The sequence below is a fragment of the Artibeus jamaicensis genome, unplaced genomic scaffold, assembly GCF_021234435.1.
Source record: "Artibeus jamaicensis isolate MK-2021 breed Jamaican fruit bat unplaced genomic scaffold, CSHL_Jam_final contig_465, whole genome shotgun sequence".
In the NCBI taxonomy this organism is placed as follows: Eukaryota; Metazoa; Chordata; class Mammalia; order Chiroptera; family Phyllostomidae; genus Artibeus; species Artibeus jamaicensis.
Genome location: NW_026521843.1, coordinates 26,309,457 through 26,323,623, shown reverse-complemented (window position 1 = coordinate 26,323,623; position 14,167 = coordinate 26,309,457). Strand labels below are relative to the sequence as shown.

At 49.2% G+C, this 14,167-nt stretch overlaps 1 protein-coding gene across 5 annotated transcripts in view; it reads left to right on the top strand.

The window, feature by feature from the left end:
- The window catches only part of THADA (THADA armadillo repeat containing), a 288,531-nt gene that overhangs the window by 262,195 nt on the left and 12,169 nt on the right, over positions 1 to 14,167 (top strand). The gene's annotated exons all lie outside the window — the stretch shown is intronic.

Below are 14,167 nucleotides of genomic sequence, written 5' to 3'. Positions count from 1 at the left end.
TGGCACTGCGCAGACGGACCGAAAGGGGGTGACTGTTGAAGGAAGGCAGCTACACCGGAGCTAGTCCTCTCTTCCCATGTATTCCTTTGAAATGAAGGTGCTCGATCAAGGCAGGAGCTGGTGTTCCTCCCCTCCCCTCCCCTCGCTTCGGCGGCCGTCTCGGCAGAGCCCGTTAACCAGGTACCAAATTGCCTTTCCCGTCAGTTGCTGTCCCAGAAAGCCTGGCCCCTGACATGCACCTGTGGCTCAGTGGGTGCGTCACTGGCAGCTGGCTCCCTGACGTGCAAAAACAGACGCAAACGAATGCTCTTGTCTTAAATCTGGGAGCAGGTCGCCACCGCCACTGAGTACCTGGCTGAGCCTGGTTGCCAGGGCGATGGCATTTTTTCCACAGCCTCCCAGTGACTAAGCCCAAGAGACACATCAACAGGCTCCTCTTAAGGAAATGAGGGTCATTTTTGTATCACTTGGCCTCCACTGCTGTTCCTGAAAGCCAGGCTCCCTGGGCCGAAGGTGACTGACCCCTGTGGGTGACACTGAGCCCACAGTCTGGGGCCGAGGCCATCTGGTTCTGACGATGCTGGCAGGGTTTTTCTCCCTCTTAGTCAGGGCAAGCCGAGTACCCGGTGATCCTCAGTCTCCTGCTCGTGGGCTCAACTCTGCTCACCTGTGCTTTCCTTTTCTGACCTCGGAGCCTCCCCTTTCCACAGGTTGGCTCCATCAGGGGGCAGGATCCCTCTTTACACTATTGCAACAGTCTTACTTTGTGAACCTAAGCCAGTGTCAAGGGGCAGGGTCACCTGCCTGTCAGGGGTGACCAGATGGACCCGGGCTGGCCCTTCCCGAGCACACCGTCCCCACCTTGCGTTGACCCTGACCCCTGCCCTTTCCCCGTCCATGTTGTTCAGAGGACCAGTCTTCCTCTGGCCCCGGCTTTCAAATGACCGTCAGCTCTGCACAGCCACTCCACAGCTGCTGCCCGAGAAAGTACACCTGGCCACTCTCATTGCCCCTCACTCTTCAGCATCCTGCTGTACCCCAGGAGGTGTGAAGGGTGAAGTCAGAGACTTAAGAAGCCCCCATCCCACCCACAACATCCTCCCAGTGCTCAAGTCTCTCACAGCGACAGCCAGGGCTTCCTTGTCCTGCCGCTCTTTGTGGATAATAAGAATCCCCGCCGCAGGAGCCATCACAAGCAGAGGAACAGAAAGGGAGGTGGCCCTGGCAGTGCCAGGGCATGACAGGGAGGATTTGTATCTGTGGATGGCGTGTGTGTGCATTTGGATTGACAGGGAGGTTGGCATCTGATACATGTGTGTGCCTCTCAGGACAGTCTTGTGAGGAGCTCACGGAAGCAGTCTGGGTGTGAACACATATGTGGGTTCGTGAGGAGAATGGGATTTTAGAAGACACTCTGGCCAGTTCAGGGCTGCATCATGATTAGCAAGAGAAATTCCCCCTCCCCTACCTAAATGAGCAGGAAATCCTCACTGTGCTTCAGTCATTCAGCTTTCAAAAGTGATTCCTTGTGAGGCTGGCCTGCAGGAGGAGAGGCAGGGGCATCCGGTGAGAAGCAGAGACAAAGATTGGCCTTAACAGTAGCGTCTGTCCGTCTCTCTCTGCGTCTTTCTTCCTCTCCACTCCACCCCACCTCCAGCTGAAGTACCCAAGTTACTGGAGGACGACCAAGGATCTTGGTTTGGGGCCTATCTTGAAATGGACTTTCAAAGTATTTTCTTGGGGTTTCAAGCATGAAACAGCTGGTGTTTGGTCAGAGTACAGATTTGGCACCTGTCACAGAGAGACCCAAGTTACAAGTGGCTTAAACAATTGTAGCACCTTATTTCTCCCTCCCCAAATAAAAGGCTCAGTGGCCTGCTGAGATGGCTCATAATCATCAGGGCCCCACACCTCCTTTCTTGGTGCTCTGCCATTTTCAGTAGGCCCCGTCCGTCTCATGGCCCAAGGGGGCAGTTCCAGCTCCCACTGCCACACCCGAAACCCAGTGAGCAGGAAGGCGGGCGGGCAAGGGCCCACCTGCAGGTTAGACAGTCACCTCCAGCGGTGTCTCATTAGCCAGGACCCATCACCTGCTGCAGGGCTCAGCAGATGAGGCTCCCGGACACAGCTAGACAGCCTGCTTCTGTAAGGGGGGAAGATAGATTTGAGGAGATAGAACCTTCACTTCTCGCCTTCGCCCACCTAGTTCTCACACAAACACTAATCATTGAATTCTTGGAAAGTTCTAGCTCCTGCTCAGAGCTGCAGACACCGAGATAAGTAAGATAGAGCCTTAAACTGTTGGGAATCTACCCTCTCAGGTGTCATTCCAACTGAAGTCAACAGGTTTCCTTTTATTTGCATCCAAATTATTTTTTTTTAGCAGCCCACATTTTATAAGGAAAAAGTAATTGGTAATCAACAATAAGAATTTTTATCTAAATTTTTTCACAACTTGTTTAGTTGCTCATCTCCATTGCATTTCTTAGGACCACACACATCACCAAAAATGCAAAAAATAACAAAAAACAAAAACCAACTTTATCAGGAAATAAGACTGCAAAGCTTGCGATTCCATTGCCCACAGTTAGAAGTTACTAGAAAGGTATCTCTTTAGCAGGAGAGATGGAGGAGACCACACTTAGAAGAGACCCAAGAACAGGGACACGGAGAGGAGTGTGGAGGTCATCTCCTCATATACAGCTGCCCTGTCCCTCCTCCGTGCCGTTGCCCACACCGCTCTTCCGCCTGCGCTGTCCCCATCCACTGGCATTGGTGGAACCGGTCCCACGGGCCCCACCCACACCACGCCCCTTTCCACACAACCTTCCAGGCCTTTGTATTCCCTTTCCTTCTGTGAGACTCTGCTTAGCCTTTGTACTGTTTATTGGTTACGATCCCACCCACACTATAAGCTTTTTAAGGCCAGAAGCCTCCATCTCAGCAAAACTGGGCAGGCAGTTCTTGAACTCTTGACTAGGTCACGTCAAGCTGGCGTATTGCTCCTCAAGCATGGTGGGGCCTTTTTTGGTGGTGAGTGTGGGTTTGGGGTTTAAGGCGGGCGGTTCCATTTGGGTCGGGGTCCCCACCCCGCCACACAACGAGCCCAGTGGTCCCCAGTGAGCCAGCACCGAGTCTTCAGGGTCAGGCTAAATCGGGGCGAGCAGGGACTCCCGGAGCATTCCAGTTCCACGACACCCGAAAATGAAATGCCCCTCTTCTAAAAGCCAGTCATGGAACATAGTGGTTCTGCTTCAGAGTTGCATGGTAATTTTTTTCTAAAGTAAAAAAAAAAAAAAAATCAGATTCTCGCCCTCTCCTCCCACTTAATCTGTTCCAAATGAGAGCTCGGAGGAGGCCAGCTCCCCAGAACCTACTCTGTTAAGCAGATTGGTTTCTGCTGTGGAGCGGGGCCAGCTGGGGGAAACGGAGTTAGGAAAATACATGGAACCTGACATGAAGGATTCCGTTTGTGTTTGGAAAAGAACTCGGTGGTTTTCGGGGTTGGAGTTACCGCTTGGGTGTGTTTGAAGAAGCAGAAGTGAGCAGCACCCCGACCCACAGCCTTGTGGGCTTTTCATTCAGCTCCTCCTGCCGGGGCCCGTCCCTGTTAAAGATGCCTCGCTTGGCAAGCTGACCAAGAAACCTTCCTTCATAAATAACTCTCTGGGGGAGACAGGAGCGATAACAGACACTTTAAGTGGGAGCCAGGCCGCCTGAAGCCCTCGGGAAAGGCCGTGCACAGGCCTGGCTCCGGGACGCTCCGTGCCAAGGCAAGCGAGCGCTCCTCCAGGTCACACTTTGGTTACTCTAATTTTGTTATTCCTCTGACCTCTCTGACCAGCAGGAAGATTGAGGCTCTGATTGTGAGTGCTGTTCTTATTTTTCATATTCTATTTTTGTACTTGAGCCGTGGTTATAAAATACACACTCAAAAATGTTGGCTGTGCACCCAAGAGACCCAGGAGACTGTCCAGATGCAGTGTCAGGGCCGCTCCCAGCTGTTCTGTCCCCACCCCTGGCCTTTCCAGGAGGGCCGGGGGGGGGGGGGGGGGGGGGGACAGGGGAGACAGCAGTGGCTGGAAGAGACAGGTTGAACTGTGAGAAGAATCTTGGCCAAGTATTTTAGACTTGACTCTAAGAAGTTGGCGGGGATATTTTTCCGGTGGCTTCCAGGCACACAGTGAGGAGTCAGAACCCTCAGAAGCAGAATCCCCAGTTTCAGATAAAAGATTCATTCATCTCCATATGTACAATTCTCCTGCCGCCCCGCCCCACCCCCCATCTTCCCTCACCATCTACCAGAAGGTGTGTACGGCGTGGCATTTAGGTAAAAACAATGAATGTTTCTTTCATTCACCACCATTTGCTGTTTGTCACATTCATGTCACCATATAAATCAGAAAATGGGCATAAGAAATCTTCCCCAGTGTTGACCTTCCCTTGTTCTCCAGCCAGTTCCAACCACCACCCCCCAACCACCGCCCACCCCACCCCGCCCCCGCCCCAACACTCTTGCTTTTTTTCCCCAGACTCCTCCCTGCCCTTCTCCTCCTCCAACCAGAGCAGATCTAGTAACCTTCCGACGCCGTTTTCCCCTTGCTTACAAGCAGTGCTGGGTCTTTTTGAACAGACTTGTCCATAAATCCTAGATTGTTTTTCATCTTTGAAAAAGCCACTTCTATCAGCAAGTCATTATTCACATGTAAAGGGCAGGGAAAAGTTCACCGAATTTCAAACTTCAATTTCTTTTCACTCTGTTTTACAACATTGACTCCCCAGAAACCACAGAAACTTTTAAAAATCAGTCCCAAGAGGCAGAGTGCCCTGTGACGTAGCCTGCTAGAACCAGAGCCAGCCACCTGGGAATGGGGGCGGGGCGGGGAGAACGGGGGGTAGTGAGGGTGTGTTTGCCTGGATTGGAGCTGGCTGGCTGTAATCCCCAGGAGAAAATAATCACAGCGTCTCAGAGAACTAAACACCCACTGTTCTCATTTTAAAGTGGTGAATTTGGTGGGTGGGAAGATTTGGGGAGATGGGTGATATTTATAATGAAAGGCTTAACTTAGCTGTTACTATAAATTGAAAATAAGGAATATAGTATAATATAGCTAATGGCTAGAGCGTGCTTCAATTTCATGTTCTACCAGCTCGAGAAAAGATGGAGGGAAAGTGAATTTGGAGCAGATGGGAAGAGAAAGGAGGGAAGGGAGGGGTGGGGTGGAGCTGGGGCAGAGGAACAGATCCCCAGTCAAGGACCTGCCTGGCTCTTTGTGTCCTTCTGCTTTGTCATCCCCGGCATTTTGGCTTTGACCTCATGCTTATTCTCATGGTTCCGAGGTGGCTGTTGCACCTTCAGATATCTCCCCAATATACTAAGTAGGAAGGAAAGAGCAAGAACTTACAATAATCTTACCTCAAAGCTCTTTTTATCCAGAAAGAAAAAATGTCCCCAAAGCCCCCAGCGGATATTCCTCTATGTATTTCTGGCCAAGTCTGGGTTCACGGCCCTTGTAGCTACCAGGGCAGGCTGAGAGAGGGGGAGTCATGCAAAGGAGTGAGGTGCACCAGACACGGCACCTGCAGCAGGACCCGTCACCTCCAGAGCAGAATTGGACATGCTTGCTGGGAAGGGGGATGGCTTTTGGGGGGCTACTGGGCGAGGACTTAGCATGTACCAGGGAGTGTCGTGACACGTGTAGGGAACTGTTAGTCCAACACGAGGAGTGGAGAATGTGAGTGCGCTGGGGGGAGGGGAGAAAACTAACAGCAGAGGTGAGGGCCAGTTCTTCAAAGGGTAAGAGTCCTGCGGATCCCTTGGCTGTCTTTATGGGAACCTTTCCAAGTTCTAAGTAGGAAGCTGAGGAGATCATTGCACGTTACCTAGCAGAGGGGAGGGAGGGACGGTAGTGACCTCTAAAGCAGAGGTTTTCATACTTCAGTGTGTGCACAGATCGCCTGAGGCTCCTGTGAACAGGACTTTTCTGATTCAGTAGGCCTAGGAAGGCCACGAGATTGTACATTTCAATAAACTCCCAGGTTGTGTTGATGTAGCTGATCAGGAGACCATGTTCAGACCTGACTGGTGTGGCTCAGTGGGTTGGCCATCAGCCTGCAAAGTGAAAGGTTGCAGGTTCAATCCCCAGTCAGGGCGCATGTCTGGGTTTGGGGCCAGGTCCCCAGTTGGGGCATGTGAAATGCAGCCAATCAGTGTTTCTCTTCCTTCATCCCTTCCCCTCTCTCGAAAAATTTCTTTAAAAAACTTTTTAAAAAAATCAATAAATGAAGAAGAACAGGCAAAAAGATAAAAACCAAGCACTTTGTAGAAGAAAAGAAAGCCACGAACAGTACACAGATGAAAAAAACTGCTCATCTTGATGACTGATCAACGCCAACTAGAACAACGCCCTGTTGTTTCCCTCCTGTGTTACTGGCAATGAATCCACTTGCCCTTACCCAGAATTGCTAAGGCTGTGCAGGAACAGGCGTGATCTCAGCTGGTAGGACTGTGAACTGGTGCGTTATCGGAGGGAGTTCATTGGTATCCACAGAAATGTTAAGTGCATGCACCATTGGATCCAATAATTCCACTTCTAGGAACGTACCCTGTAGAAGGATGTGCACTTGTGTAAAGATATACATACAAGGTTATTTCTTCCAACATCGATTACACCAGGAAAAGGAGCAACCTAAATGTCCACCAGAGGATTAGTTAAACAAACTTTGGTAACATCCACATACCATGTGGCAGTTATAAGTAATGGAGTAAACCTCTACGGACTGACATGCAAAGGTATCCATGATGTGCCCTTGCCTGAAAAAAAATAAATAGTGGAACAGAATGTATGGAATGAACCCATTTTAGTCTATAGTCATAGTGACTATCATGATATATTATATATAAATACATAACGTTTTAAAGTTCAGAGGCCATGTATTATGAATTACATCTCCAGTACCTACTGGGACCTGGCCAGGAACATAAATGCATGAACTGGCTGGGTGTGCAATCCAAGGAGATAGTAGAGGCGAGGAGGATGAGGAGCACTTGCCGACTCAGCCCTAGCCAATTGTTGCGATGTGTAACTTCACCATGACCCTTTCCCCAGAGTCCTGTGAGCAGCAGCTCTTTCTGTTTCAGCCTCAAGATGGCTTCTTGGCCCCTTGGCAAGGGCAGTGGCCCCTGTCAGCCTCACTTTAGGTCCTTTTCGACAAGTGCTAGGTGAACCTGGAGCTTCTGGTGGAGGGCAGCGTCACTGTCCCTCTCCCCTGACCATGGTGGCATGGGCTCAGTCACGTCACTCAAAAAGTCACAGTGACCGAAATTGAGTAAGACATTTTTTGGCATCCTATGATTTATGGACAGTATTTCGTTTTGGCTTTACATGTTCCTTCGTGTCCTGCAAGGTCGCTGTCCACCTCAGAACCTCCAGACTCTTCCAGTGTTTTGAAGTGCCACACGGGCCAGGTTACCCTCAACCCCGGCACAACCCTGCGCAGAGTTACTCTTTCAGTCTCCACAACCCTCCTGGGGGGGTGGGGGGCAACACAGCCTCAGCTGTCCTGGAGGACGGCAGGAGACGAACAGCTCAAGGAGGGGAAAACTTGAGCACGGATACCCCCCAGTTGCTGATTTCTATCCTGCTTAGCAGAATCTCTGTGCCACTTCACTTCTCATTTCCAAAGGTGACCTTCAGCTTGATCTCCCCCATGACCCTCAGTGTAGACATTGGCCTGGTCATTGAGCCCCAGTCCAAAGAATGGTTTGGCCTCTGGTGTATGGTTGCTGCATTTAGCAAATAAAAATACAAGATACCCAGTTCAATTTGAATTTATAAAAAGCATACTTAATTTCCTTGTACAAGTATATGCCCTATGCAAATTTGGGACATACTTATACTAAAAAAGTTATTCATTGTTTACCCAACATTAAAATTTAGTTTAGTGTCCTCTGTTTAATTCAGCAATTCTTGTCCAGTGGGCTCGTGTGGCTCCCCCATCCCAAGAAGGGGGACATCTGAAAGTTTAAGGATAAAGATTAGTAGGAGTTGTAAGGAAGAGTTGCCCATAAGCAAGCCTTGCCGTTAAGGGTCACCTCACCCCAGCCCCACTGAACACCCCCCTTTTTGTGCCTCCTCTCCTCTCACTTGCTTCCCTGCTTCCGAGCTTGGGCCTGGTGCTGGGCCCTGGGCTTTCTCTCCCTCAGTCGGCGCCTTACCCTACACTCACCTCTCCTCCTCCTTTTTTCTCAATTTGCTCTCGCTGGTCCGTAACATGTAATTAAAGTTTACGTATTTTGAATGTTGGTTATAATTACTAAATAAGGTTTTGTGTTCTTTCTATAATTTAAACAGCAGAGAAATTTAACTTTGTGCTTGTGTTTCATTTTCCTTTCATTGATAGTGGCCTTAAGTTCATTTTTAGCTATGTGAATGAATCATTGACCTTCACCTAGAGCGGAAAGGGCTCCCATTTCCAGAATGACCTCATATGCATTCCTAAGATGCCAGGGGGAAGGTAGGAGTGGAGTAGAGTGGGGGGTCTCGCTAAGTTGGCCCCTTCAGGGGAGAACAAGGCTCGGACACCCCTGTACTGCCCCAGAGCCTAGCTTTTCGGAATTGGGCCCGGCTGCCCAAGGTGGGGCGTACTTCTCTCCTCTTTGTGCCTGACCACCTGACTACTTACCAGTGAGAAGCAGCCCCTAATAAACAGCGAAGAACATGCTCTGGGGCTAATGGCTGGGACCCCAGTGGCCTTCTTCTTCTGTTCTTCACCTTTCCCAGTGAAACTGACACTTGAAAGCCTCCATGTCTGGGCTTCCTCCCCCGACAAGTGGGGTCTGAGCAGTTTTCTGAGTTGCTGCCACAGTAGAAACTGCGGCTTCTTGTTGCTGCTGAGGGACTCTCCCTGCCTTTGTTTCTCTGTCCCCACTCTCCACCCACCAACAAAGGGACCTCTGCCCAAGGTGCTTTCCCGTCTGGAAGGGCAGTGCCGTGCTGGAGAGACAGTAGTGGTCTGGGGGTCAGAGCCACCTCTATTCTGAACTAATTGGTTCTACTCTTTCGGCCTGAGTTTCAACATCTTTAAAATGGGGCTAATCACATATCTCACAGAATAAGCTATATGAAAATATGAATAAAAACTAATGTCAAAAAGTGAACAAGTTTCCATCCCCAGTCCACATCCTAAATGATTTTTTTTTTAGTGCTGGAAACCAAGAAACTTGCTGTTTCTTATAGAATCATTTTTATTTACTGAAGAGAGAAACTTATCACTTTATTGTGAAGGTATCTTTTTATACCTTCTATGATAGACTCATGAACACCTAGGTGTTCTTCGCTCTCTTTCAGGCAGGAGAAAATTTAAAAGAGGCTGAGGGGATAGGTATGTCTCCCGTGACACTGCATCATGTGTTTCAATAGAAAGGACTTTGGCTCTTTCAAAAGTTTGACCTAGCAGTTTGTGACCAATTTGAGTTTTCTTCTGTACTCTGCAGAGGAGGCAGCCACATGAGTTGGAGTTCAACACTTGCCAAATGGCTGTAGCTACCCAAGGAATTTTGGATCCAATCTCTCGACTTTCAGGGGAATAAAATAACAAAGCCTCACCCACCCAGAGTCTGTTGCCTTTTGCTGAGCAAAGTCATGTCAGCCGTGCAGAGGCTTTTACCCCAGCTGGAAACCCGATAATGAGTGAGGCTTAAGAATCTGAGCTTCCCAGAGTGTGTGGGAAACTGAGCGTTAGAGGCCACAGCATTCCGACTCTGATACTTGGACGGAGCTTGTGCATTCCCTTGGTTACAGCCACTCGGGGCTGCAAACGGCACGGAGGTTCAGCCAGAGCCTTGTCTCGGCAGTTACTGAGGGGCCCAGGCCCGTGGTCACCTTGAAGTTCTGTTCAGCCCTCCCCTTCGGAGCAACCCCACAGCAGAGAGAAACAATGAAAGTCAGCCACACCCGTGGAAATTCATGTCAGGGAAAGAAAGCAACAGCAGGATCAAAGCCTCCTGTAACCCAAGAATTCCTCAGCAGCTCCTGTCCCTTCATAATTATGGTTTGGAGACTTGCCAGAAAGCAAAACCACTTAGCATGCCATATTTAACAATGAACAGTTTTCTGTGTTCATAATAGTCACTGTGCAGAGCAAATGGGCACCTTGAACAAAGGGTCGGGTATTTATATGTGTATATAAAATAATACGCACCATCTTAAACCGAAGCCTGTCTGCAGGGAAGAATGCGGCACTTCGCTCTGCACTGGTACCTGTTTTATGAGTAAGTTGGAGAAAGACCACATGCCCTGCCCCCACCCCCACCTCCTGCCACTTAAACACACACACACACACACACACACACACACACACACACACACTTTGTTTAACCCAGAATCTTCTAAACTTATTTAGTAGCCATATCTTTTTTAATCTTTTTGGTTGGTTTTAGAGTTTGGAGTTTTTTGTTTTAAATATCTACTAACATTCTAAAAAGCCAGGGTCTCAAGGAAATGATGGCCAAAGAGGGTAGGGATCAGGGATTTACACCACGGGGAAGAGAGGAAACAAGTCCCAAGCCTCAAACAAGTCCACGGCGACCGTGAATTCTGGGGCCCAAGTCTGTGCATCAGTCTGGAGACCACCCCCACATGGACGGACCCTGTTTCTGTGTCATTGTTTGTTCGCTTAGTTGTTTACTGGACAAACGCTTTTCCCTGGAGGGAGTTGGAGAATGGCTGCCAGCAGGAAAGTTCACTGGAACTGAACCTTAAAGAATGAGTGTAATTCAATGAGGAAGGATGGAGAGCATTCCAGAAAGACCGGGGTGGCCAAGTGTAGGCCTGTTCGGGAAAGGAATGAATTAGTAGGGTGCAGGCCTCAAGCGCATGAGTAGGATGGGGTGAGATGAACTTGGAGTTCGGGGCAGGGCCTCTGGATCAAGCAGGGCTCCACCACATGCAGAAGACGGGAAGGCAGACCCAACCCGCTTTAGCACAGAGGGGCACAGAGGATCATGTAAGTCAGAATTCTGGGGCAAGGGCTGGCTAAAGATGTGCTGTAATTCCAGGGCTCAAACAGTGTCCCAGGGACCTAGTTTCTTGCCATTTCTTCCCATTCCCACCCCCGGCTCTTAGCGTGCTTCTGTTTTCTGATAGGCTCTCATTTGCTTTGGAGTTGGAAGACAGCTACAGCAATTCCAGCTTTTATAGGTGTCACTGAAGTCTCAGCACTTTTGAAACGGCTCTAGTTGGGTTCCAGGCCCATCCCAGAACTAATCTCTGATGTAGGGAACATGATTCCTGATTGGCTTACACTTGGGGCAGGTGTCCATACCCGGAGCCGGGGCCAGTGAATTTCACCCAAGCAACATACACTAAAAGGTATGGAGGGGCTGGCACTGCAAGGGGAGATGGGAGCACTGCTATCCCAAAAAGGTGGATCGGCCCTGGTGGTGTGGCTGAGTGGGTTGAGCACTAACCCGAAAACCGGAAGGTCGCTGCTTTGACTCCCAGTCAGGGCACGTGCCTGGGTTACCGGCCAGGGACCCAGTTGGGGACGTGCGACAGGCAACCAGTGGATGTTCCTCTTGCACATCAATCTTCCTCTCCCCCCCCTCTCTCCCCCTCCCTTCCCCTCTGTCTAAAAATAATAAAATCTAAAAAAGGAAAAAATGTGAATGAAAGCTAGGCCACAAAAGCAACAGATGTCACCAAACTCTGGAGCACTAGGCCAGAGTCTGGATACCATTTGCGCCAGAGAACCATAAAGATTTTGAACAAATAAGTAATGTGATCAGAGCTACACATTAAGATTAATTCTGCTACAGTTTAATAGCTGCCATGTGCTTGGCACATGTGAAGGGCTCCATAAATATGTATTGAATGAGAAGAGATAAATAGATGGATTAGGAAGAGGGTGAAATTAAAGGTAGAGAGCATTCTTAGGAGGCCATTGTGATCGTTTGGGAAAGAAGCTAGCAAAGGAAGTAACGAAGACCCCTCAGGAAAACCAAGAGGCTCCTTTGTCATGAAACTCAAATAAAGGAAAACTATCAAGTGGACAGGGTTGGTCAGCCATGCCAAACCCTGCCAAAAGGTCAGGTCAAGGGGGATAAGGATTGAAAAAATGTCATAAGAGAACTGAGAAAGAGGGTTCAGTAGTGGGAAGTGAGAAGCCACCTTCAAAGAGTTTAGAAGTGAGGGGGAGACAGGCAAAGAAAGGGCCCAAGTGTAGATCACTCTGTAACCTCATCTGTCTTTTCACCTACCCCCACTTCAGAAGCAGCAAAAACGTGATCCTTTGCCTCCACACATTCTCACGCAGCAAGCACCTTACGCCATCTTTATCAGCTTGATCCACCACCAGGCCCTTTTCTCCCATGTGTCTTTAGGGTCTCCTTCTCCATCCCAGAACTATCTCTCATAAATATTGACATTGCTCTTTTGCCCTAACACCACATTTCCTAGACCCTGCTCTGCCTTCAAGCTAATGTTTTAGAAGAATGATTAGAGAAATTCTGCAGGTGGAGAGGACAGACATTTGAGTTCCTGTTGAATGTCTTTCATAGAAGACAAGGTTATCTACAATAATGGGTGGTCAGGGAATGGGATCTAGGGACACAGACAAAGTGGATCAGCTTACACAGAGATTCAGTTAGGGGTCACCACAAAAATGAACGTAAGAATTGTCAAGGAGCATTGAGAAGCCAGCCGAGATGACATGGCATGAATTTATAGAGGGCCTAGTCAATATACTGCCTTCCGCTGGAACCTGTCGCTGAAAGTGGGCAGAAAAGGAGGGTTAGGGAGAAGCGGTTACAGAGCACTGTAGAGCCTGGTAGCAGGTCGAGTTGACCAGGGGTTGGGGGCCAGGGAGAACATCACTGGGCCAGGGAGTCCAGGATATGCAGAGGGAGGCAAGTGGTGGCTGTGATAAGGGTCAGGGTCAAGGACATGGTCAGGGTTAGAATGACTGGATAGTTTCAGTGGAATAACTAGAAAGTGCAAAAGTTGTGTTAGGGATACTGGAGAGGTCATATGGTATAGGAGCCATAGTGTGTAGACTGTGTGGTTTAAATCCCGTGCCCTAACCTGTCTCTGTTTACCTCATTTATTACATGGAGCTCATAGGACCTTAAAAAGTCATTCTAATAATACATATGTGATTGGTACATATTAAGAACTTATGACAGTGCTTGCACATAAGTGACCAATAAATGTTAGCGATGATGATGTTCATTTTTAAAAGTGATGACAAATCTTAGAATTTGAGATCTTGAGCTTGAAGTAATTCTAAGTAATGACAGATTTTCAGATGCCATCATGGATATCGTGGGTAGAGTGAAATTGGAGGTGGACAGTATTGGAGGTTGAAGAAGGGTGGAACCAAATGCTGGAAGGGACATCTTCATGGATGTCGAAGTCACCAGTGGGGTGGCAGTGAGTCTGTGTCAGCGAGAAAGGCCAGGTCTCTAGTTAAGGTTGATAGGAATGGCAAGGTGCTCAGTATGGACTGAAAGAAGGGAGGTCGTGGAGTGAGAGGGGGAGAGGGTCGTCTAGAAATGGCGGTGGGGGGAGGCTGGACCTGAGACTAGAAGGGGGGGGCCTGAGCCTACAGGGAGGAAAGAAGGAACTGCCTCTGCCAGAGATGTAGGAGTATGGCCGGTCCTGCCAGGAGGAGAAAGAAATGGGAAAAAATGGAAAATTTTCTCACACTAGAACAGATTTTGAGTGAAAAGAGCTGTTTTTCATAATAGCTTTTAAGAAAAGCCATTCCCTGAGCTGGGGCAGTTGGGGGCAAATCTGAATAAGGCATGAGGGTAGGGGAGGAAGTGAAAGGGAGATTGGAGAGTAGGTTCCGGAGAAAGCCAGTGGAAGGACGCTGGCTGTGTCCTCACCTGGATTGTGAGATGCGCAATGTTAGACAAGCTGGCTCAGGACGGTGCGCCAGTGTCGGGCGTGCTCCGGCTGGACGTTGCTCCCTGACAGCCCCCCCACCTCTCTGCTCTTGCAGGAGGGGGACACAGTTCTGTGTGCATTTCCCAGATAGAGGGACCTGGAGAGCTGGAGTTGGGGGCTTCTGCTTTTAGAGAGCAGATGAATGGCTTTAAAGGAAAGGAAACAGGATACCAGCAAGCTTCCTGGCTGTGTTCTCTTCCAAAAGCACTGCTCTGTAA